Consider the following 21,674-nt stretch of genomic DNA (forward strand, 5'->3'; position numbering starts at 1 on the left):
GTGAGGCCACCCTGACCCAGCTAAGCCCAGTCAAGTCTCAGCTGACTGCAGCTGCTTGAGTGACCCCAAGAGAACCAACAGAAGAACCATCGAGCTGAGCCCAGACCAAGCTTTGCAGAATCGAGAACAAATACAAAGACTGGAGTAGTTTGTTACTCAGCAGTGCTGACTGATACACCAAAGTAGCTACATTTAGCCACATCTCCCAGGAGCTTTGGGTGGGGACATACCTGAGTGGACCAGCCTGCCGTCTGGATTCATTGTTCTAGACACTTTTGTCCCACACCCCAGGCATTGAAAATGATATTTAATGAAACAAAAAATTCTCCCTTGCACCAACTCTCACAACATACCAAGTCCTAGGTATGAGCTATTTTGGATATTTGAGAACAGGCTCCAGGGATGTGAGAGTTGGGGAGGCATTTGCATCTCCACTGGTCCTGGGACACAATCCTTCTCCCAACCTGATGTCTGTGGCAAACTCCTACTCAACCTTCAAAACCCATCTTAAAAGCCCCCATGCAGGGACTCTTCCCACTCTTTTGGGCTCCTTCCTCCCTATCCCTCAGGCTGGAAGTGTCTATGTCTTGCTCTGTCTGTCTCCAGACAGGGGACTACGGCATCTCCCCACATGGGGAAGGACACATGGAGGAACTGGAGAAACCTGCTGAACAGAATGGGCCAGAAGGAAGTAGCCAACTTCCACCAACAGAGAAAGGCGTCTGGAATGGGAATGAGTGCTACTCTCAGACCTTCTTCCAAGTCAGAAAAACTTGAAATAGATCCCCACATCCCCTGAGCCCTATGGGTTCCAAAGTGCTCTGTCTAATCATCTGACTTTTGAGTTTCAGCAGAGAATGCACTTGAAAAAGTGCCAGGTTTTCCTTTCTTTTTTTTTTTTTTTTTGATATGGAATCTCACTCTGTCGCCAGGCTGGAGTGCAGTGACACGATCTTGGCTCACTGCAGCCTCCGCCTTCCGGGTTCAAGCAATTCTCCTGCTTCAGTCTCCTGAGTAGCTGGGACTACAGGCACGTGCCGCCACACCCAGCTATTTTTTTTTTTTTTTTTTTTTTTTTTTTTGTATTTTTAGTAGAGATGGGGTTTCATCATGTTGACCAGGATGGTCTTGATCTGCCGACTTCATGATCTGCCCTCCTGAGTCTCCCAAAGTGCTGGGATTACAGGGTTGAGCCACCGTGCCTGGCCAAATGCCAGGTTTTCTAATCACAGCATAGCTGCCCAACAAGTTTCAGAGAGAGGTGCAATTTTCACCCCATTCTACAGATGTCAACATTGAGATTTCTGTTATTTGCCTAAGAGAGAAGTTATTAGTGTAAGGTCATGGTGAGTGGGTGAGAGTTTCTGGCCTCCAGATTCAGTGATCTGTCCACCCACTCCCATACATAAGGCCTCCTCCCCATCTTTGGACCCCCAAAGTCTCCCCACTAAGCTCTGTCCCTTGTGATCTCACCCCTTCTCTAAGATCCATCCCAGCTTCATGCCCACTCTTCCACTCTGAGCAACCCCTCATTTTGCACTCCCTTCCTCAGAGACCCCTCTGGATTTCCACCTCTCACCCGCCCCCAGCTTCCCTCTTCTCTCTGAGCCCCTCCTGCTTCAGAGGCCCTTCCTCATCTCCGGGTCCCCTCCCCTCTGTAAGACCCTCTCCCATTCTGACACCCTCCTTCCTGAGTGTATGTTCAGGGCACATATGCTTTCCTCAATTTGAACTTGGCCTTTGGGGCCCCAGAACCCGAGAGGCCCCTGCCTCCCTGATCCTGTACCCCCAATCCTCCCAGCCCAACCTTCCTGCCACCCAGCTGCACCCTCAGGGGGACGCTGACCACCTGGGAGAGGAAAACTTCCATGCTCTTCCCCCACCCAGCTAGCTGGACCCCCTTCCCACCCCACGTCCCCCATGCATACACACCAGGGCCCTTTCCACCTGGGTACCACACCCTGCTAGGCTGGAGGCAGGAAGGGAGATGGTTTCAACCAGATGGGACCAGCTTCTGGGCTGGGAGGGGGGTGCCAGGGGAGGTAGAGAGAGATGGGGGGGCACCTGCAGGAGCTCCAGACTCCTGCTCCCCCCACCCCTCCCACCCCACCTCCGTTGGCCCTCACCTCCTCCCCCCTCCCAGCACCTTGGGCAGATGAGGATGGGGTTGCCATGGCAACGCTGATTCACCACACGGAAGCTGGCAATTGTTGTTGCCATGGAAACCGCCTCTTAGGGGCGAGCCCAGCTCCTGCCTTGCACAAAAGAGATATTTAAATATAATCTTCTGGAGATGGACGAGGGAGGGAGGGAGGGGTGGCCGCGGGGAGAGAAGCTGCCCCCATCACCGAACCCTCCCACCCCCACCTTTTTCTGGGGTTGGGGGGCTGGTATAGCTGCTCCGCATCTCCCCCACCCGCCACAGAGCCTGGGACCTTCTGCCTCCTACTGGGATGGGAGGTCCCTTCCCCCTCGCTGGGTCAGCTCCGGGGAGAGGGGGTCCTGGTCTGGTCCAGAGAAGCCAGCTGAGTAGCCCCCTCCTCTCCAGGCCTCCACTCTAAAGCCGAACTCCGCGGCCCGGCAGTCCCCCCACCGCGGCCCGGCGCCCGCCTTACCCACCGGCCTGGAGAAGCGCGCCAGGCTGGCATCCACGTGCCGCCGCCCGCCCGCCCGGCCGCCCCGGGCGCACAGGCGCGCACCCGCCGCACTGCACGCTCGGGCCCCGCGCCGCGCGCCCTGCGCCCGACGCCCAGCGGGCCCTGCCCGCGCTGCCCGCCCGAGCCGGGAGGAGGCGTGCCAGGCGGGGATCTGGGTCTCCCCACACCCCACCCCTCCTGTCGCCCCTGCCCGTCCATCTGGCTCTGCCCACCTCCTCCCGGCTCCCTCTCTCCATCTGTCCCACCGAGGTCTCTGCCGAGTGCACTCCCTCCCTCCTCCACCTTCTCTGGCTCCCCATTGCCGCGTCCCTTCCCTGACCCTTCCCTTCCTCTCCATTTCTTCAGCAACATTCCTGCTGTGCCCCATGCCTCTCTGGTTCTGGGGCCCCCAAGGCTGAGTTCAATTTTGGAACTCCAGGAAGGACCCTTCACCAGCCTGGCGGAGGGGGAGACAGAGCCAGACACAAACTCTCCCATGGGGTCAGGGTTGGAGCTGGGAGAGTCGAGGGTAGCAGAGAGTGAAGAGCCAAAGGCTATCCTGGGCCTGCACTGAAGATGAAAAATTCACAGTGAATTTTGGAGTAGGAGTAGGAGTTTGGAGCGGTTGGAAACAATTTTTCCTGTTGGAGCAATACCCACATCTGCTGACCCGTTTAGTCTTAAGACAACTTAATGAGATGAAAACATGAATTTCCATTTTACAGATGGGCAAACCAAGACCAGAAAGAAGGGAGAGGTCGGGAGGCCAAGGAGGGAGGATCGCTTGAACCCAAGAAGTTTGAGGCTGCTGTGAGCTATGATCGCTCCCACTCACTCCGGCGTGGGCGAGAGCGCCAGACCCTATCTCTAAAAAAGGGAGAGGGGGAAGGGAGAGGTACCCTAAGGACCTAGACATCCCTCCAACCAAGGGATCCTGTGGGCTGGGGAGTGTCTTGGCACTGTGGGCATGGATGGGCTTCACCTGGGTGACTGAGAAAGGGTCTTTTCTGTCTGACCTGGGTATGCCAGAGATGGGGAAACTGAGGCCCCTTGGGGGGTGGGGAATGGGAATGACTGCAAAAGTCTCTCACAGTGAGGCTGGGGCAGTCAAGGAGTCTCCCGGATCTGCAAAGTTGTGCCTTTCGAAGAGGAGAGATTCAGAGGAGGGGCCGGGCGCGGTGGCTCACGCCTGGAATCCCAGCAGTTTGAGAGGTCGAGGCAGGTGGATCACCTGAGGTCAGGAGTTTGAGATCACCCTGGCCAACATGGTGAAACCCTGACTCTACTAAAAATACAAAAAAAAAAAAAAAAAAATTAACTGGGCACGGTAGTGCATGCCTGTAATCCTAGCTACTTGGGAGGCTGAGACAGGAGAATCACTTGAACCCAGGAGGCGGAGGGTGCAGTGAGCCAAGATTGCGCCATTGCACTCCAACCTGGGCAACAAGAGTGAAACTCCATCTCAAAAAAAAAAAAGAGAGAGAGAGATTCAGGGGAGGCTCCAGAGGGGTTATTTCTAAGTGGTGTGGAGAGAAGGAAGGAAGGTGGACCCCTTGTCTGCGCTGCTCCAGACACTATTCACTTTCCTCCCCTCCCACCTAGGCCCTAGTCCAGCCTCTCTGAAACACCCAGGCCAAGCCCCTCCCCTGCTCTAAATGCTGCTATGGCTCCCTATTACCCTCTGGGTAGAGGCTGAGCCCTTCATCCTGGCATTTGAGGACCCTTTGCCGCTCAGCCTCAGTCATTCCTCCCCACTCCTCCTGCCATGGCCCCCTGAACATGGCTGGTGACAGAACGCACCCCCGCTGCACCCCATCCTTGCCCCTCAAACGCCACCTCCTCCCTGAAGTCTTCCGTGCTCTCTCTCCATCTGCTTCCATTGCCTTGCCCAGGCGTTACCTTGATTACGACCCCTCCCCACTAAACACACACACTGCCCCTCACTCGGGGGAGCTCCGGTGGGAGGCAGGGGCAGAAGGGCACTGGGCTTTGTAACCCTCCTTTCCCCACCAAGAGCCTTAGCCCAGGGTCCAGTGGAAATGATACACAGGTTTGTAGACTCCTCAGAAAGCAAAACCCAGGCTCCATCACCATCAGCCAAGACCATGCCGGGCACAGTGCCTGGCACGGGAAGTCACCCAAGAGCTGGTGCCAGGCGGTGTCTTACAATTTGGTGTCTGCACAGGCCCAGAAAGATGACACGACACCCTGAGTCTCGCAGCTTGACGTGCCCAGGATCATTCATTCATTTATTCATTATTCATTCATTTATTCTGTGCCTATGTGCCGAGCTCCGGTTCTGCGCTCAGCACCTGACAGGCCTCACCTTACAGAGTCCTCCAAACACTTCTAGGGGCCAGGCGCGGTGGCTCACACCTGTAATCCCAGCACTTTAGCACTTTGGGAGGCCGAGGCGGGCGGCTTAGGTCACGAGTTCGAGACCAGCCTGGCCAACGTGGTAAAACCCCATCTCTACTAAAATTACAAAAAGTAGCTGGGTGTGGTGGCACACGCCTGTAATCCCAGCTACTCGGAAGGCTGAGGCAGAAGAATTGCTTGAACCCAGGAGGCGGAGGTTGCAGGGAGCCGAGATCAAACCACTGCACTGCAGCCTGGGTGACAGAGCGAGACTCCATCTCAAACAAAACAAAACAAAACGAACATCCACTTCTAGGGTCCCATTTTATAGATGACGAAACTGAGGTCCAGGGAGGTCAAACTGTCAGACACTGGGCATCTTAAAGCCCCTTGCCCATTCTCAGGTTTGGTTTGACTCTGGGCCAAGTCCTGCCGTGGGGAGATAAGCATGGGAGGTAGGGGTCCTGCCAGGGGGCCACTTCCATGACCCCTGTGTGCACAGAGAGGGGTTTCGGGAAGGCAACATTGCTCAAAGCAGCTGCCACATCTGAGCAGTGAAGGACACACAGATGGACAAATTTGTCTCTTTCCAGGGCAATCAGAAGGGCAGTGGGGTGGCCGAGGGTGCTGGGATGTCCCACAGCCACCAAGACTCGTGAAGAAAGAGACAGCAGGCTGGGCGTGGTGGCTCAAGACTGTAATCCCAGTCTTGAGATTTGGGAGGCCGAGACAGGAGGATCACGAGGTCAGGAGATCGAGACCATCCTGGCTGACACGGTGAAACCCCGTCTCTACTAAAAAATACAAAAAACTAGCTGGGCGAGGTGGCGGGCGCCTGTAGTCCCAGCTACTTGGGAGGCTGAGGCAGGAGAATGGCGTGAACCCGGGAGGCGGAGCTTGCAGTGAGCTGAGATCCGGCCACTGCACTCCAGCCTGGGCGGCAGAGCGAGACTCCGTCTCAAAAAAAAAAAAAAAAAGAAAGAAAGAGACAGCAAAGTCCTAAAGGTCCTGGTCTCTCCCTCACTGGCCAAGAGACAGAAGCTGGACCCTCTGCCCCTCCCCGCACTGTCCCAGTGTGGGGGGCTGTCCGTCTCCAGGAACCCCAGGCTCTGGCTTTGGGGATGGGAGGTGGTGTCTGGGGCTGTGACGGCCCAGCCACCAGCTTCCCCTGGAATCTGAGCCTCGATTCCAGGGTCCCACGGTCCATTCCAGGATCTATTCTGGGATTCTGTTATTCAATTCCGGATCCTATTCCAGAATGCTGAGAGTTGATTAAACTACGTCCCCCACGGACACTGCTGTCACACTCGTGCGGGAACCAGAAAGGGGGGGGCCGCCCTCGCTTCAGAAAGCGGTGGTATCAGGCCGGGCGGTTGGCAGGGGGGCTCCCCTGTGCCAGGAGGAGCGGGGAGAAGCAGAAAGTTAGCAAATGACCTGGGTCACTCACCTCCTGGCTTATAAAGAGACAGAAGGGTTCACTCTTACACGCAGGTGTTTTTTGGGTGGGGGAAGCAGGGCACAGGAAAGACGGTGGTTGTCTTGGTGTCTCATGTGACCCAGCTCCTCCCCGACTCCCAGGCTGTGCTCGTGCGGGCGTGTGCAGGCACGTGAGCCGCCTGGGTGGGCTTTTCCAGCACGGGGCGAACCTCGTGCTCCAGCTCCCTGCAGAGCAGCCGTCAGCAAGAGCTCAGATGAGCGAGCATGCTCAGACGTGGCTGGCAGGCCAAGGGGGTCTTCCTCCCCAGCAGCCCCTATCTGCCCCTCACCAGCCTCCCATTCTCATTCCGAAAGGCTGGCTCCATTTCTGCAGGCATTCCCGGGAAAAGGTGGCACACCCTACAGTTCTTGCCTTTGCTAAGCAGGTGGGTGTTCGACACAGAGGCTGATGATCCTGGGGAGAGAGAAATGTGATGTGTGTCCACCAAGAAACACCCTTGAGGATCTGTATTTGTCTCAGCAGACACTGGAAACAACCCAAGTGTTTCCCAGTAGGGGAACAGATGAGTAAATGATGTATTTGCATCCCGGAATACTAGACAGCAGTGAAAAAGTCCAAGGCACTGACACACACAGCAACACGCGTGATTCCTTCTTCTTCTTTTTTTGTTTTTTTTTTGTACTGGGTCTTGTTCTGTCACCCAGGCTGCAATGCAGTGGTGCGATCATAGTGAGGTAAGAGGTGAGACTCGACTCAGGAGGCGGGGCTGAGATTCGGGACCAAATTGAAGACTAGCTAAAACAGGATGGAGTCGAAGCAGCTCTCCCTGAGACACGCCCACCAGGGTGCCATGTCAGTTTACTGTTGCCACGGCAACACCTAGATGGTACCACCCTTTCCATGGCAATGACCCAATGACCTGACACTTCCCACTCTTTTCTCAGAAATTTCTGCATAATCTGCCCCTTAATTTAAATGTAATTAAAAGTGGGGGTTGGGCGTGGTATGCTTACGCCTGTAATTCCAGCACTTTCAGAGGCCAAGATGGACAGATCACCTCAGGTCAGGAGTTCAAGACCAGCCTTACCAACATAGTGAAACCCCGTCTCTACTAAAAATACAAAAATTAGCTGGGCGTGGTGGTGCGCACCTGTAACCCCAGCTACTCGGGAGGCTGAGGCAGGAGAATCACTTGAACCCAGAAGGCAGAGGTTGCAGTGAGCTGAGATTGTGCCACTGCACTCCAGCCTGGGTGACAGAGTGAGACTCCATCTCAAAAAAAAAAAAAAAAAAAGAAAAAGAAAAAGAAAAGAAAAGAAAGTAATAAAGAATGGCTACTGCATAAAGCAGCCACCTGGGCTGCTTGTTGGCTATTTTTACGGTTACTCCTTGATCATATGCTAAACTAGGGATGGATTATTCATGAGCTTTCTGGAAAAGGGGTGGGCAGTTCCTGGAGCTGAAGGGTCCTCCACTTTTAGGATAATTTCCTGACATTGACATGGCATTTGTAAACCGTCATGGCACGGGTGGGAGTGTCTGAAGATACTGTCTCAAAATAAAAGCGAGACTCTGTCTCAAAAAATAAACAAAAAACAAAACCAAGTGGGTACAAATACACCTGCAGAACTGCTTCTGAACTGCTGCTCTGGGCTCACTGCCCATGGGGTGGTCCTGGTCTGCAGAGACCATGACCTCCACCTCTATTTACACTGCCACTGCAATAAAAGCTGCTAACACCACCGGCTTGCCCTTGAATTCTTTCCTGGGTGAAGTCAAGAACCCACCCAGGCTAAGCCCTTGTCTTCTCTGCATCAATAGCTCACTGCAGCCTCAACCTCCTGGGCTCAAATGCTCCTCCCACGTCCGCCTCCTCAGTAGCTAGGACTCCAGGCACAAGCCACCACGCCTGGCTAGTTTTCTTATTTTTTGTAGAGACAGGGTCTTGCTATGTTGCCCAGGCTGGTCTCGAACTCCTGGGCTCAAGCGATCCTCTGGTCTCAGCCTCCCAAAGTGCCGGGATTACATGTGAGCCACCATGCCTGGCCTTCCATACCTGAATCTCATCATCATTATATTAAGTGAAACAGGCCAGGTCCAGTATCTCGTGCCTGTAACCCCAGCACTTTGGGAGGACGAGGCAGGCAGATCACTTGAGGTCAGGAGTTCGAGACCAGCCTCGCTAACATGGTGAAACCCTCTCTCTACTAAAAATACAAAAAATTAGCTGGGTGTGGTGGCAGACGCCTATAATGCCAGCTACTTGGGAGGCAAAGGCACGAGATTTTGAATCAGGGAGGCAGAGGTTGCAGTGAGCCGAGACCGTGCCACTGCACTCCAGCCTGGGCGACAGAGTGAGACTCTGTCTCAAAAGGCCGGGAACGGTGGTTCACACCTGTAATCCCAGCACTTTGGCAGGCCGAGACGGGCAAATCATGAGGTCAGGAGCTCGAGACCATCCTGGCTAACATGGTGAAACCCCGTCTCTACTGAAAATACAAAAACATTAGCCGGGCGTGGTAGTGGGTGCCTGTAGTGCCAGCTACTCGGGAGGCTGAGGCAGGAGAATGGCGTGAACCCAGGGAGACGGAGCTTGCCGTGAGCTGAGATCGCGCCACTGCACTCCAGCCTGGGCGACAGAGCAAGACTCCATCTCAAAAAAAAAAAAAAAAAGAAAGAAAGAAAGAAAATAAATAAATAAACAATAAATAAAAGTACTACACACTTACAGAAAAGTGCATGGAACACAAATACTGACAAAACAAATACCCTCATTACCACTACTCAGCTGGTCCTCTGGAATCCACCCCATGCCATGCTACTAAGCCCAACCCTTTCCTTTCTGCTGAAGGAGGCACTGTCTGGTTGTCGGTAACATGCCTTTGCTTTTCTTCATGGTTTTACTGGGCACGGTGGTGTGCCCTTGAAATTCCAGCTACTCAGCAGGCTGAGGCAGGAGGATCACTTGAACCCAGGAGCTCGAGACCAGCCTGGGTGACACAGTGACACCCCGTCTGAAAAAAACAAAATTCTCCATGGTTTTGCCATTTATAAATATGTCCCTAAAGCACTAGGTGTGGTTTTTTTTTTCTTTCTTTTTTTCTTTGCCTGTTTTCCATTTAACCTAACATAAATGGGATAATAGTCTGTCATCTTTTATGTGTGCCTTCTTGTTTCACTTTTTTTTTTTTTTTTTTTTTTTGAGATAGAGTCTTTCTCTGTCGCCCAAGTTGGAGTGCAGTGGCGCAATCTCGGCTCACTGCAAGCTCCGTCTCCTGGGTTCAAGTGATTCTTGTGCCTCAGCCTCCCAAGTAGCTGGGATTACAGGCACACGACACCATGCCTGGCTAACTGTTTGTATTTTGAGTAGTGATGGGGTTTCACCATGTTGGTCAGCCTGGTCTCGAACTCCTGACCTTAGGTAATCCCACCTCTGCCTCCCAAAGTGCTGGGATTACAGGCGTAAGCCACCACGCCCAGCCTGGTCTCCCCTTTCTCTTCTTCTTCTTTTTTTTTTTTTTTTTTTTTAGATGGAGTCTCGCTCTGTCGCCCAGGCTGGAGTGCAGTGGCACGATCTTGGCTCACTGCAAGCTCCGCCTCCCGGGTTCTCGCCATTCTCCTGCCTCAGCCTCCCAAGTAGCTGGGACTACAGGCGCCTGCCACCTCGCCCGGCTAGTTTTTTATATTTTTAGTAGAGACGGGGTTTCACCGTGTTAGCCAGGATGGTCTCGATCTCCTGACCTCATGATCCGCCCGCCTCAGCCTCCCAAAGTCTGGTCTCCCCTCTTTCCAATGGGGCTAGCAGCAGCCGCAGCCTCCCAGGCTGACATGGCAGCGAGGTGAGGTCATCCAGCTGTGCTGGGGAATTACGACAATGTCTATCCCATGCCTCTTATTGAAAGCTGGGGAAACTGAGGCCCAGACAGAGAAGGACATTGCTTAAGATCCCACCTGCCACCCCTGAGCTGCCATTGAAGAGAGACCTCAAACCCCACAATGTGGATGTACTGTGACCCTGCGTGTCTGTGCCCATTTTCCCCCTCGTGAACAGGCTTGCTGTATCTCCCATTTTTGTGTTATCGCAGGGCCTTATGTGAAGTAACATAGAGCATGTGATATATTATGGATATAGACAAATAACTGGATTTCTCATTGGATGTATCAATGTAGTGGCTTAACTGTACATTTATTTATTTTATTTTATTTTATTTTATTTTATTTATTTTTTGAGACACAGTCTCGCTCTGTCGCCCAGGCTGGAGTGCAGTGGCGCGATCTCAGCTCACTGCAAGCTCCGCCTCCCGGGTTCACGCCATTCTCCCGCCTCAGCCTCCCGAGTAGCTGAGATTACAGGCGCCCACCACCATGCCTGGTTAATTTTTTTGTATTTTTAGTAGAGATGGCGTTTCACCGTGTTAGCCAGGATGGTCTCAATCTCCTGACCTCGTGATCCTCCCATCTCGGCCTCCCAAAGTACTGGGATTACAGGCGTGAGCCGCTGCGCCTGGCCAATTTATTTATTTAAAAAAAAATTTTTTGAGACAGAGTCTGGCTCTGTCGCCCAGGCTGGAGTACAATGGTGCAATCTCAGCTCACCACAACCTCCGCCTCCCGGATCCAAGCCAGTGTCGTGCCTCAGCCTCCCAAGTAGCTGGGATTATAGGCGCCTGCCACCATGCCCAGCTAATTTTTTGTGTGTTTAGTAGAGACGGGGTTTCACCATGTTGGCCAGACCGGTCTTGAACTCCTGACCTTAAGTTATCTGCCCACCTTGGCCTCCCAAAGTGCTGGGATCACAGGCGTGAGCCACAGATTTATTTATTTTTTTAATTAAAACAAAATTTTTGAGACAGAGTCTCGCTCTGTCACCCAGGCTGGAGTGCAATGGCGTGATCTCAGCTCACTGCAACCTCCACCTCCTGGGTTAGAGTGATTCTCCTGTCTCAGCCTCCCAAGTAGCTGGGATTACAGGCATGTGCCACCATGCCTGGCTAATTTTTGTATTTTTAGTAGAGATGGGTTTCATCATGTTGGCCAGGCTGGTTTTGAACTCCTGACCTCAGGTGATCCGCTCCATCTTGGCCTCCTAAAGTGCTGGGATTACAGGTGTGAGCCACTGTGCCTGGCCCTTAAGTGTAAATTTAAATCTTGCCTTTCTCTTGCTTTAGATTCTAGACTCCAGATCTGTGCTGTCAGATATGACACAGACCGTGGGTCTAGAATATTCTAGACCTATTGCTGTCCATGATACAGTAGTTGACCTCTCTGGTCTAGAACAGTCTACATCCCATATGGTAGCTGGGCTGCAGTCTAGAACACTCTGGATCTGTGCTGTGTAGCCCAACAGCTGACACCTGGTCTAGAACATGCTGGATTACACTGTCCAATACTGTAACCATTAGCCACATGTGGTAGTTTAGGTTTAAATTTCAATTTACTAAAACTAAGTAACATTAAAAATCAGTTTCTTGGCCAGGCATGGTGGCTCATGCCTGTAATCCCAGCACCTTGGGAGGCCAAGATGGGCAGATCACCTGAGGTCAGGAGTTTGAGACCAGCCTGATCAACATGGTGAAATGCCATCTCCACTAAAAATACAAAAATTAGCCGGGCGTGGGTGCACACCTGTAATCCCAGCTACTCAGAAGGCTGAGGCAGAGGATTTCTTGAACCCAGGAGGCGGACGTTGCAGTGAGCCAAGATCGCACCAGTGCACTCCAGCCTGGGGTACAGAGCGAGACTCTGTCTCAAAAATATAATAAATAGGCCGGGCGCGGTGGCTCAAGCCTGTAATCCCAGCACTTTGGGAGGCTGAGGCGGGCGGATCACGAGGTCAGGAGATCGAGACCATCCTGGCTAACACGGTGAAACCCCGTCTCTACTAAAAATAAAAAAAACTAGCCGGGCGCGGTGGCGGGTGCCTGTAGTCGCAGCTACTCGGGAGGCTGAGGCAGGAGAATGGCGTAAACCCAGGAGGCGGAGCTTGCAGTGAGCTGAGATCCGGCCAATGCACTCCAGCCTGGGTGACAGAGCAAGACTCCGTCTCAAAAAAAAAAAAAAAAAAAAAAAAAAAATATATATATATATATATATATATATATATATATATATATATATATAAATTGGCCGGGCGCGGTGGCTCAAGCCTGTAATCCCAGCACTTTGGGAGGCCGAGACATGCGGATCACGAGGTCAGGAGATCGAGACCATCCTGGCTAACACGGTGAAACCCCGTCTCTACTAAAAAATACAAAAAACTAGCTGGGCGAGGTGGCGGGCGCCTGTAGTCCCAGCTACTCGGGAGGCTGAGGCAGGAGAATGGCGTAAACCCGGGAGGCGGAGCTTGCAGTGAGCCGAGATCGCGCCACTGCACTCCAGCCTGGGTGACAGAGCCAGACTCCGTCTCAAAAAAAAAAAAAAAAAATATATATATATATATATATATAAAATAAATAAATAAATAAATAAATAAGTTTCTGAGTCACACTTGTCCCAGGTCAAAGGCTCAGCAGCCACACGGAGCTAGTAATCAGCACACCGCACAGCAAAGGCAGAGAATGTATCCACCATTGCAAACGTTCCATGGATAGCGCTGGTCTAGAACAGCCTTCAGCAAACTTCAGTCCATTCTGGGCCCCTCCTGTTTTTGTTTTTGTTTGTTTTTGTTTGAAACAGGGTCTCACTGCATTGCCCAGGCTAGAGTACAGTGGTGCAATCCTAGCTCACTATAGCCTCAACCTCGTGGGCTCAAGTGATCCTCCTGTCTCAGCCTCCCAAGTAGTTGGGACTACAGGTACACGCCACCATGCCCAGGTAGTTTTTAAAATTTTTTGTAGAGATGGAGTCTCTCTATGTTAACCAAGTGGGTCTGGAACTCCTGGGCTCAAGCAATCCTCCTGCCTCAGCCTCCCAAAACACTGGGATTACAGGTGTGAGAACCACCACACCTGGTCTTGAAAATTATTAATGAGCTATTTCACATCCAATTTTTCCATACTAAATGTTGAAAATCTGGTGTATATTGTTCTCTCACAGATTTGGACATTTAATTTCTTTTTTTTTTTTTCCCCCCGAGATGGCGTCTCTCTTTGTCACCCAGGCTGGAGTGCAGTGGCACGATCTCTGCTCACTGCAACCTCTGCCTCCCAGGTTCAAGCAATTCTCCTGCCTCAGCCTCCCGAATAGCTGGGATTATAGGCACGCCACCACCATACTCAGTTAATTTTTGTATTTTCAGTAGACATGGGGTTTCATCATGTTGGCCAGGCTGGTCTTGAACTCCTGACCTCATGATCCGCCTGCCTCACCCTCCCAAAGTGCTGGGATTATAGGCATGAGCCACTGCACCCTGGACATTTAATTTCTATCAGCAACCCTTGATCTATATGCGCATTTTATAAAATTGACGAAAAGGTAGAATCATGGCCAGGCATAGTGGCTCACACCTGTGGTCCCAACACTTCGGAGGCTGAGGCAGGAGGATTGCTTGAGCCCCAGAATTCGAGACCAGCCTGGACAATGTAGCAAGACCTTATCTCAACAAAAAAATTAAAAATTAGCCAGGTGTGGTGGCACATACCTGTGGTCCCAGCTACTTGGGAAGCTGCGGCAGGAGAATTGCTTGAGCCCGGGAGTTTGAGGCTGCAGTGAGCCATGATCATGCCACCGTACTCCAGCCTGGGCAACAGAGCAAGACCCTATGTCTAAAAATAAAATAAAATAAAATAAAATAAAATACATATATATTTAGCCAGTCTTTGATGACTTACGCCTGTAATCCCAGAACTTTGGGACCTGTAATCCCAGCACTTTGGGAGGCTGAGGCGCAGGAGGATCATTTGAGGCCGGAAGAATCACTTGAGGTCAGGAGTTCGAGACCAGCCTGGTCAAGATGGCGAAACCCCATCTCTACTAAAAACACAAAAATTAGCCGAGCTTGGTGGTGGGCACCCGTGATCCCAGCTACTTGGGAGGCTGAGGCAGGAGAATTGCTTGAACCCAGGAGGTGGAGGTTGCAACGAGCCAAGATCACGCCCCTGCACTCCAGCCTGGGTGATGGAGAGAGACTCTGTCTCAATAAATAAATAAAAATAAAGAAATATATATATATAGAGAGAGAGACTGCATGTTGAAATGATAAGAAATGGGATATATTGGGTTCAAAAGAAATATATTATTAAAATTAATGTCACCTGTTTCTTTTTTACTTTTTAAATATTGCTTCTGGAACATGTTAAATTATATATGTGGCTCACATTCTGTTTCTATTAGATAACACTGTTCCAGAACATCACCTGCTTCTTATCTTCCTAGGCAAGGTCTCTCCCACCCAGGCACTGTGGACACTGGGGCCGGATCATTCTCTGGGGTGGGGCCATCCTGGGCACTGCAGGGTGCTGAGTAGCGTCCCTGGCCTCCACCCACTCCATGCCAGGAGCACCCCCAAGTCGTGACAACCACAAATGTCCCCAGACATTGCCCAGTGTCCCCTGGGGGCTGGATCACTCCTGATTGAGACCCCTCCCCAGGTTAGGGGATTCCACGGACCCCCAAGAAACTCTGTGTCCCATGACCCTCTCCCCTGCCGAGGTCCCAGGAGGCTGCACAGATTAAAATCTGCACCCTGGCCGGGTGCGGTGGCTCAAGCTTGTAATCCCAGCACTTTGGGAGGCTGAGACGGGTGGATCACGAAGTCAGGAGATCGAGATCATCCTGGCGAACACAGTGAAACCCCGTCTCTACTAAAACTACAAAAAACTAGCCGGGCAAGGTGGCAGCGCCTGTAGTCCCAGCTACTCGGGAGGCTGAGGCAGGAGAATGGCGGGAACCTGGGAGGCGGAGCTTGCAGTGAGCCGAGATTCGGCCACTGCACTCCAGCCTGGGCAACAGAGCGAGACTCTGTCTCAAAAAAAAAAAAAAAAAAATCTGCACCCTGAGTGGGGAGGGAGAGAGGAGGTGAGTTCCAGGAGCTGGGGTCCTCCTGGTTTCTATCCATTGGGAGCTTATTCTGGTGTCTGATGTGAGCAGGGAGAGGAGTCAACTTTCTCCCCAAAGTAATGAACACAGTATCTATCCCCTGGGCACTGTGGACATTGCGGCTGAATTGCTTTCTGGGGTGGGGCCGTCCTGGGCACTGCAGGGTGCTGAGTAGGGTCCCTGGCCTCCACCCACTCCATGGCAGGTTCATCCCCTCCCCAAGTCGTGCTCCCCAAGTTGTGACAATCACAGATGTCCACGGACAGCAGCCAGTGTCCTGGGGCAGGGGCAGGATCGCCCCGGTTGAGATCCCTCCTTACCTAACCTAACCTCCATCATTAGTTGACAGAGGCTCCCATGAGTTCCCACTCAACAGCACGCTGGGCATGTTCTGGCCTCCAAATCTTGGTAAGTTTTGTCCCCACCCACCCCCATCTCCACCTCCATCTGTCAAAATCCTTCCATCCTCCTTCAAGAAGCCATCCTGTCCGCCCTTCACTAAATCGTCCACACAGACTGCCTGCTTCTCCCTCAGGGTGCTGTCCCTGGGTCACCCTGACATTTGGCCATTGGTTCTGTGGTCACCCCTGGAGTGAGTTTGATGGTGGCTCCCCAAAAGATAAATCCAGACTGATCACAGTGGCTCATGTCTGCAGTCCCAGCGCTTTGGGAGGCCAAGGCAGGAGGATCGCTTAAGCCCAGGAGTTCAAGACCAGTCTGGGCAACATAGTGAGACTCCATCTCTACAAAAAATAAAAAATTAGCCAGGCAGGGTAGCGTATGCCTGTAGTCCTAGCTACTCAGGAGGCTGAGGCAGGAAGATTGCTTCAGTCTAGGAGGTCGAGGCTGCAAAAAGCTATGATTGCAACACTGCACTCCAGCCTGGGCGACAGAGCAATACTCTGTCTCTAAAAAAATAAAAAATAAATATATATTATATTATACATATAATATATAATACATTATATATAATATATAATATATGTAATTTAATACGTATTATATATAAAATATATATATATAAAACCCAAATCCTAGCTCTGGGGACCTGTGGATGTGCCCTTATTTAGAAAAGAGATCTTTTGTAGATGTAATTAAATTAAGGATCTTGAGATAAAATTATCCTGGATGTAGGCTGAGCCCTAAATCCAATGAGAAGTGTCCTTCTAAGAGAAAGGCAAAGGGGCGCAGACACAAGCCGGGTGCAGTGGCTCACACCTGTAATCCCAGCACTTTGGGAGGCCAAGGCAGGAGAATCGCTTGAGGTCAGGGGTTCGAGACCAGCCTGGGCAACATAGGGAGACTCCTGTCTCTACAAAAAAAAAAATAAATAAAATTAATCAAATATTTAAAATTTAAAAATCACAGGGCTGGGCATGGTGGCTCATGCCCGTAATCCCAGCACGTTGGGAGGCCAAGGCGGGCTGATCACCTGAGGTCAGGAGTTGGAGACCAGCCTGACCAACATGGGGAAACCCCATCTCTACTAAAAATACAAAATTAGCCAGGCGTGGTGACGCATGCCTGTAATCCCAGCTACTCAGGAAGGCTGAGGCAGGAGAATCGCTTGAACCCGGGAGGCAGAGGTTGCAGTGAGCCCAGATTGCGCCACTGCACTCCAGCCTGGGCAACAAGAGCGAAACTCGGTCTCAATAAGAATAATAATAACAATAATAAATAATGGAAATAATCAAACCAGATCATTCCTCTGCTTGCTACTCTCCCCTGGTCCCCATCACCCTTGGAACAAAATTCAAGCTGTTCACTGTGGTGGTCCTGTCTCTGCTTCCTCTTCCCCCTCTCCTCCACCCACTCTCCCCCTCACTCCCCCTCACTCACTCTTCTTCACTCCTCTGACCTCAGTGGTCCTCACATGCTTCGGGCATGGTTCAGCCTCAGGGCCTTTGCACTGGCTGTTCCCTCTGCCAGCAACACCCTTCCTGCAGAGAGTGCACGACTCCCTCCTCTCCAGACCATCTCCTCAGAGAGGCCTTCCCTGACCACCCTGTCTAAATGGAACTCCCAGCCAGGCACAATCCGGTGGCTCACGCTTGTAATCCCAGCACTTTGGGAGGCAGAGGTAGGAGGCTCACTTGATCCCAGGAATTTGAGACCAGCCTGGGCTACAGAGTGAGGCCCCCATCTCTGCAAAAAGTTTAAAAATTAGTGGAGCATGCCATGAGCTATGATCGTGCCATGAGCTATGATTGTGCCACTGCACTCCAGCCTGGGTGACACAGCAAAACTTTGTCTCAGAAAAAAAAATAATAAGGCCGGGCACAGTGGCTCACACCTGTAATCCCCGCACTTTAGGAGGCCAAGGCGGGTGGATCACTTGAGGTCGGGAGTTTGAGACTAGCCTGGTCAACATGGTGAAACCCCGTCTCTACTAAAAATACAAAAACTGGTGTGGTGTGGTGTCATATGCCTGTAATCCCAGCTACTCAGGAGGCTGAGGCAGGAGAATCGCTTGAACCCAGGAGGTGGAGGTTGCAGTGAGCCGAGATCACACCACTGCACTCCAGCCTGGGTGACAGAGTTAGGCTCCGTCTCAAAAAAAAATTAATAATAATAATAATAGCAATAAATGAAACCTCCATCCTGAGTCATTGCTCTAAAGTCATCCCATTTCTTATCTCAATGTTGTTCTCACTGGCTTGCTTATTTTCTGTTTGTACGCTATCCTCATTCTGCCATAAGTCAGATGCTCAGTAAATGCTGAATGAACGAAGGGGTGTGGAGGACTCAGCCAGGGACTGTCCTTGAGGGGCTCCCAATCTGGGGGGAGTCAGAGCCACACACAGACACCCCCAGCCCTGAGAGGTCAGGGATGAGCAGAAGGAGGAGACAACTGGGTGTTATCTTGAAAGTAGGATAGAAATTCTCCAGGCGGGAGAGGCAGTTACCTACAAATACTTTAGGGGTTGGCGCCCTGGCTGGGTCGTCAGTGTCTGGAGAGTGAGAAATTTTTAGAAACTAAGGATGGCCAAGGACCAGAATATAAGGGCTTAACATCTCCAAAAATAGTATCCACTTTGCACCTTTCTTTTTTTTTTTTTTTTTTTTTTTTTTTTTTTTTTTTTTTTGAGACAGGGTCTTGTTCTATCACCCAGGCTGGAGTGCAGTGGCACGATCTTGGCTCACTGCAACCTCTGCCTCCTAGATTCAAGTGATTCTCCTGCCTCAGCCTACCGAGTAGCTGGGATTACAAGCCCCTGCCACCACGCCCAGCTAATTTTTGTACTTTCAGCAGGGATGGGGTTTCACCATGTTGGCCAAGCTGGTCTCGAACTCCTGACCTCAGATGATCCACTCGTCTCCGCCTCCCAAAGTGCTGGGATTACAGGCATGAGCCACAGCACCTGGCCCACCTTCACTTCTTTTTTTTTTTTTTTTTTTTTTTTTGAGAAGGAGTCTCACTCTGTCGCCCAGGCTGGAGTGCAGTGGCTGGATCTCGGCTCACTGCAAGCTCCGCCTCCCAGGTTTATGCCATTCTCCTGCCTCAGCCTCCCGAGTAGCTGGGACTACAGGCGCCCGCCACCTCGCCCGGCTAGTTTTTTTGTATTTTTTAGTAAAGACGGGGTTTCACCGTGTTAGCCAGGATGGTCTCGATCTCCTGACCTCGTGATCCGCCCGTCTCGGCCTCCCAAAGTGCTGGGATTACAGGCGTGAGCCACCGCGCCCGGCCCCACCTTCACTTCTTTAAATCTTTGCAGCCTGGTTAGGTGGAGAAAGTGCTACCCATATTGGAGATAAGGAAAACTGAGGTTTGAGGTGAAAGACGCTTGCTGAAGATTACACAGCTTGGGAGAGGGGAAGTTAAGATTTGAACTCAGGAGAACGCAAAGGTGGAAGCAGAGAGGAGGCAACAAATAAGAGGGCAGGATGTGGGGGCCATGAGCTCTGGGGATGAGGAGGAGGGAGGAGAAGAAGCTGATGCCCAGGGACTGAGGGAAAGAAACTGGTTCGAAAAAAGCAGAGTCAGGGGGCGGTGGGCTCAATGGCTCACACCTGTAATCCTAGCACTTTGGGAGGCCGAGGCAGGTGGATCACTTGAGGTCAGGAGTTCAAAACCAGCCTAGTCAACGTGGTAAAACCCCAACTTTACCAAAAATACAAAAATTAGCCAGGCGTGGTAGCTCATGCTTGTAATCCCAGCTACTCAGGAGACTGAGGAAGGAGAATCACTTGAACCCACAAGGCAGAAGTTGCAGTGAGCTGAGATCAAGCCACTGCACTCCAGCCTGGGCAACAGAGTGAGACTCTGTCTCAAAAAAAATTGGGGGGTCGGCCGGGTGCGGTGGTTCAAGCCTGTAATCCCAGCACTTTGGGAGGCCGAGATGGGTGGATCATGAGGTCAGGAGATCGAGACCATCCTGGCTAACCCAGTGAAACCCCGTCTCTATTAAAAAATACAAAAAACTAGCCAGGCGAGGTGGCGGGCACCTGTAGTCTCAGCTACTTGGGAGGCTGAGGCAGGAGAATGGCGTGAACCCGGGAGGCGGAGCTTGCAATGAGTTGAGATCTGGCCACTGCACTCCAGGCTGGGCTGAGTGAGACTCCGTCTCAAAAAAAAAAAACAAAAACAAAAAACCGGGGGTGTCCCATAGCCAGTTTGAGCCCCATTGGGTCTAGGGGGATGGGGACTGGGGGATGGCCACAGGAGTCACTCAGGAGGTAACCAGTCACAGAACTGGTGATGGGAGTTTAGCATAGTGTGGGGTAAATTGTAGGTACTTGATAAAAATTTGTTGGATGGATGGAAAGAAGTGTAGATGGGTGAATGGATGTGTGGGTGAATGGGAGGATAGATAGGTAGATGGATGTATACATGAATTAATAGACGGATGGGTGGAAGAGTGAGTGATGAATGAATGGATGGATGGAAGGGTAGATGGGTGGACAGATGAATGGATAGACAAGTGGGTGGATGGGTAATGGATAGATGGATGAATGGATGGATGGGTGAGTGGATGGATGGATGGATAAAAGGGCAAATGGGTGAACAGATGGATGGATATATGGGTAGGCAGATAGATAAGTGAGTGACTTGATGGATGAATGGTAGATGGATGGATGTGTGGGTGAATGGATGGGTGTATGGCTGAATGGGAGAACGGATGGATGCATAACAGATGTGTAGGTGGGTGGGTAGGCAATGAGTATATGGGTGAATGAATGGATGGATGGGTGGATGAGTGAGTGATAGATGAATGGATGGATGGATGAATTGATGGGTGGGTGGATGAATGGATGGATGGATGAATTGATGGGTGGATAGGTGGATGGATGGGTGGATGAATGGATGGAAGAATGGATGAGTGTGTGAATGGATGGATGAAAGGGTAGATGGGTGGATGGGTGGATGGATAGATGGGTGGGTGAATGGATGGATGGATGGGTAGATGGATGGAAGTGTGGCTTGATGAGAGGATGGGTGGATGATGGATGTGTGGGTGGGTAGGTGGATGAGTAGATGGGTGAATGAATGGGTGACAGGTAGATGGGTGATAGGTAGGCAGGTAAGTAGACACATGGGTAGATGGGTGATGGGTGGATGGAAGGGTGCATGAATGGATGGAAGCTATGAATTTATGGGCTGAGCCAGGGAGAGTAGGCAGGGAGAAAGGACAGAGGCCCCTCAAGATGGATGCAGAGAAGGAGCTGCTGGTGATTGCGGCATCTCCTCATCTCAAAGTGGACTCAGATCTCGGACACCAACCTGGCAAGAAGGGCACAAGACTTCATGGCTCTTGGTCCTTCCACCCTCTTCCATCTTTCCTCCTGGCTGCCAACAGAGTACAGAGCCCAGCTTTGGCACCCAACAGGAAGAGAACTGGTTCCAAGGTCCCTAAGGCCTCAGACAGTGGAATAGAGACTGGGTTTGGGTCTCGGTTACCTTCATCAGGGAAATGAGGACAAAGGAATGATGGAGAAGTGCTTAGCTGGGGGGACTCCTTAGAAGTGTTGGTAAATCTCCATGTATATACAGATTTCTCTGGACAGAAGGACCACAGCTTCCACCCAGGACCTGATGCCATGCAAAAACGTGGTTCATTAAACTTAGAGGAATTAGGCAACAGTACAGGGTCTGGAGTCAGACCACAAAGGTCCAAATCCCCACTCTGCAGCTTGCAGGCTACCTAACCTTGGACAAGTCCAGTATTGAGTTGCTTTGTCCATTGAATTCCTCCCTCCACCTTTTCCCACCCTGCTCTGCACCCCTGGGCTCCTGGTGCTAGAATGTGGTGGAAATGATGGTGTGT

The 21,674-nt window shown here is 51.5% G+C and overlaps 2 protein-coding genes across 7 annotated transcripts in view; one reads left to right on the forward strand and one right to left on the reverse strand.

Annotated features, from left to right (window-relative positions):
- Nucleotides 1-21,674, forward strand: part of TLE5 (TLE family member 5, transcriptional modulator) — a 392,013-nt gene that overhangs the window by 166,665 nt on the left and 203,674 nt on the right. The window lies entirely within an intron of this gene.
- CELF5 (CUGBP Elav-like family member 5) overlaps nucleotides 1-21,674 on the reverse strand; it is a 77,618-nt gene that overhangs the window by 25,133 nt on the left and 30,811 nt on the right. The gene's annotated exons all lie outside the window — the stretch shown is intronic.

This window comes from Macaca thibetana, chromosome 19 (assembly GCF_024542745.1).
Source record: "Macaca thibetana thibetana isolate TM-01 chromosome 19, ASM2454274v1, whole genome shotgun sequence".
In the NCBI taxonomy this organism is placed as follows: Eukaryota; Metazoa; Chordata; class Mammalia; order Primates; family Cercopithecidae; genus Macaca; species Macaca thibetana.